The sequence below is a fragment of the Choloepus didactylus genome, chromosome 15 (genome assembly GCF_015220235.1).
Source record: "Choloepus didactylus isolate mChoDid1 chromosome 15, mChoDid1.pri, whole genome shotgun sequence".
Lineage (NCBI taxonomy): Eukaryota > Metazoa > Chordata > Mammalia > Pilosa > Megalonychidae > Choloepus > Choloepus didactylus.
Window position 1 is genome coordinate 53,978,179 of NC_051321.1, and position 4,835 is coordinate 53,983,013.

Below are 4,835 nucleotides of genomic sequence, written 5' to 3' on the forward strand. Positions count from 1 at the left end.
AGCAACTATTCATTTTGTGGGTCAGGAATTTAGAAATATTCAACTGGACAGTTCTTCCATGGGATCTGTCAGGTGTCGGCCAGGGCTACTCTCAACTGAAGGCTTAATGGTCTTGACACCCATGCTGGCTCTCTCTCATGGTTGGCAGTGGATGCCAGTTCAGCTAGATTGTCTTTCAGAGCACCACATATGGCCTCTCAAGCATGACAGGCTTAGAATGATTCAGGTTTCTTACATACAGATGTATTCCTCCAGAGATAAACACCCCAAAGAACTATGCAGAAACTCCATGACTTTTCTTACCCAGCCTCCAAAGTAAAAAAGTCAACTGCCACTGCATCCTATTGGTCAAAAACAGAGACTTAAAAGTTTGCTGAGATTAAAAGGGAGGGACATGGAGACCATGCCTCAGTGCAAGGAGTGTCAAAGAATTTTCAGTCATGTTTTAAATCCACCATAAGATAAACAGACTTGTCATGCTTCAGAGTGTCTAAATATATTTGCTCTTAATATTGTTTCATACTTGGTATTATTCAGATTTTCTATATTTCCTCCAGGTACAGCAATGATGCCAGGCTATTCTGTAGCATTTCATTGATTTATAAATTGTAGTTATTAAATAGTAAGCAGAAGTCACTTGATGATTTGTTTTGGTGGTACTGTCATTTTAAAAATGCTTCTCACATAAATCCAAGAAAGATAGAAGGCAGAATCATTTATTTATTTTTATTTCATATCTGAGCTCAGCCCCAGATTATTTTTTATCAAGCCTTTACTTAAAACCTATTCTTTGACTCTGTATTTGTGAATATTATTTCTGACTTTATTCTCTTGGGATGTATGTACTTTAGCTATTATAGTTTGTTTAATTGCTTGCTTGTTTGTTTTGTAATTTACACTTTATTCTCATGTTTGTTTATTTGCACGTATTACTCATCATTGAATAAAACCAGCTATTTCCATGGGCTTGGGTATATGTGGCTCAGACTGGGTACAAAAGGGGGAACTGGGATAGTTTATGCCTAGGATTGGTTGCTTAGAGCACCCCTCCAAATATTTATTATTTTCTTTTGTCTTGGTTATTATCTTTAGTCAGCATTCCTGTTTATGATGTGACTGTGGAATAAGTCAGTTTGTCATAAGTGAGGTAATCTTGCTGTTACCTTTTCCCCTGAAATTATATTTTAAATTATTCTACTGTATTATTACAGGATAACTCCAAGTCAATCCCCTTCTTAAATCTCCTTCATTAAAAGTGGATGTGAAAATTTCACTCAACTAGCTCTGGTATCAGAGCTAGAATTTATGAGATCTGGGATAAATTATCTGTATTGAGAGAGCTTACTCCATGGTGATCTTTTAGAAAGAAACATTCAACCAAATCTAATCTGCAATTAATTATTTCTCCCTAATCTCTCAATGAACCTTCCTCCCTTATGTTACTTCTGTCATCTGATACAATTTAGATAGTTACCCAGCCAATATTATTGTGAATTTATAAGGAGAAAATCAGCAACTTTTGAAAATGTCATTAATTCTAATAGGTCACTTAGGTCAAAGTTGAAAAAATACTGCTTAGGTTTGTACTGAACAGTGTGCCCTTGTGATCTAAAACAGTTAATGTAATTTCCTTATTTAATATTTAATTAACACTGGGATTTAGCACTCTTGAGAAAATTTGTGGAAAACTTGCAGTTAGCAGTAAATACTGTTGTTCCCAATTCTGCTTAAGAAAATCACGCAAGAGCAATATATTTAGATGCAGACTGGCTATTTCATTTATTTCTAACTAAGTGAGTTTTGACCCTAAGTAACCATTGTCAGAGTGCCCATTAGAAAATAAAATTTTCATAGAGGTATACAGCAGCATTGCAGATAAATTTCAAAGTTAATGTATGCCAAGGGCAACCTCCCCTTGTGCTCATACATTCCTGTATTTGCCCCATCACACTTCCTCAGAACTGATTAGCTCTCAACGTTTGGTTATTTAGAACCATGTGAGCATTATGTAGACAGTCCATGCAATGCTGGAACCTAATGCTTCCCTCTTCTGTTGCTGAAAATATTTTAACTCTAGCACTTATAATTGTGATCACTTCAAATCATATATTACATCTGCTTTGTCCTTATACAGACTTGTTTTAAAACCACCATATTAAAATAGATAGACTTGTTATATCATCAAACTCTCAAAAATACAAAATTTTCATGTTACATAAACAGGTACATGGAAAGTATGGAAAGCTCTCCAATTAATTTTTAAGCCAGTATGAACAGACCATTAAATACTAATAAATAAGCTCAAAGAAAGGAGAGTTATAAAATTCCCTAATAAATTCAACATAAACATTCTAAATAAGATGTTAGCAAATAAAAACCTAGAGTGCATCTAAATAATTTATGACAAAGTTGAGTGAATTCCAGCGGTATAAAACCAAGCAAATTTATCAATGTAAACAATTACAGCACAAATAACAGAATGCAAAATACTATTATGACAATAAATGCTGAAAATGACATTGATAAAATCAGTTTTGTAGTCATTATCAATAAAATTTCAAGTGAAAAGTAAATAGAAATAATTTCATATAATACAATTGCTTTATCAACAACAGAAAATACTAATCTAGACACTGACATTCTAAAACAATATCAGTTAAAATCAAGAATTAGGGTGGGTACCTAAAATTATGGTTCAACATTGACTTAGAGGGGACAGAGGTCAGTATTAATTTATTTAATAATATTCAAAGAACTCCAGGAAGAGGACTCACATCATCTCGAGTATATCAAGATTCTTAAGGATTTTATTCTGTTATAAAAAAAATCTTTTCTATATCAAAAGTATTTGGCAACTTTATATTCATCATTCTTAAATGTGGCATATATCTAATCTTTTCTTTCTCACTAAAGACCTCAGAGAATTTGGACATAAAATGTATATATTGAATAAATATAATGTCACTGTCGTGCTGAGATAGTGGTTAAAATTTTTGAAGAATCTATCAGAATCCAATTTTTTAAGCTCGAAATTACAGAAGTACTTGTCTGAATATTACCCTTTTTATATTAAAGAATCTTGGCAACAAATAAAATAAATATGTTAGTGATTCTTTAGAAGTATTATCAGGATACATAAAATAAAGAACAACCATTAATACATTGTTTTTTTTTTCATTGTGAGCTCATTACATACGTCTCCAGGCAGGTTCTTTTGCCTCCCAACAAAAACTATTTATGGCTGAACAAGAGAAAGCAGTTATACATTTGAGAATATATGAATGCATATGAAAGTCTCATTTTTTTTTACCTTCCATTCACACAGAAAATCAAGTGCCTGTTTCAAACAATAAATTTAATAAAAAAACTTCTATTTCTGATTATTGAATTAATTCATCATCCATGTAGAGACTTTGAGAAATACCAAAAGTAAAAGAAGCGAATAAACAAAAAGACCTCAAATACTACAAAACAGTGATAACCATTAATGATAATTTGGATTTTTTGGTCTTTTTCTATTAAGTATTTATGGTAAAGGCATATATCCTTAGGCCAAGACTTTACATATATTTATATACATATTGAATACATGCATATATGTGTATGAGTGATTGAAATTTGGATCTTTCCTTTTTTTCTCTGTCATTTATATAAAGTGTACATTTTTATACTATGACTATATATGTCCTTATATATTTATATTTAAATAAATGTGTATTTAATATTAAATTTATGTGTATTTCATATTACACATTACATACATTTATATTATTTTATTACAAGGTACCATTTTCTTATACATTAAAATCCGTCAACTATTTTAATAGCTACATAACACCATATCATATTTGAATTAATTCTCTTGAGCTTATTAGATAGATCATAGTCAATGCTAACAAAAATAACTGTATTTATTCCTTTCTTACAATTCAAATTATTTGATGAAGTTCTTCCTTTGTGCTTTGTCTAGAGCCTCTGGATCACTATTATAAAATAAAGGTGAAAATTAGCATTACTTTTATATTCTTAGCCATGATGGAAGAGGTGTTGTGCTTTACTAGTAAATTAATGATGAGTTCTGTTTATTACATTATATCAATGGAATGGAACTGTAAGTCCAAAAAATATACTCTTACATTGATGGTCAGCTGATTTTTGACAAGAGTATCAAGACAATTATGGCAGGAAAGAATAATCTTTTCAACAAATGGTCCTGGCCAAGTGAGTATTTACATGCAAAGAATGAAGTTAGACTCCTACTTCTTTCCATGTATAAAAATTAATTCATATTGGATCAAAGAACTAAATGTAAGAGAAGAAAATCTCAGAAGAAAACACATGCAAATCTTTGTGACTTTGGGCCAGGGAAAGGTTTCTTAGATATGACAGCAAAAGTACAAAAGTAGACAAATTGGGCTTCATCAAATTTAAAAAGTTTTACACGATCAAGAAAGTGAAAAGACAACCCAGAGAAAGGGAGAAAATATTTGCAAATAACATATCTCATATGGGTATAGTATCTAGTATCCAGAATATATAAAGAGATACTGCAACTCAACAAACAAGACAAATAACCCAATTTTTTAAAAAAATAGGGCAAATGATTTGAATAGACACTTCCCCAAAGAAAATAACCAAATGATCAATAAACACAAGAAAAGATGTACAACCTCATTAGCCATTAGGGAAATGCATATCAAAACCATAATGAGATACCACCTCAAACCCACAAGGATGGCTCTAACCAAAAAAAAGAAGTGTTGGTGAGGATGTGGAGAAAGTGGAACCCTCATGAATTGCTGGGTAGAATGAAAAGTGAAAAATAATGTGGCCAC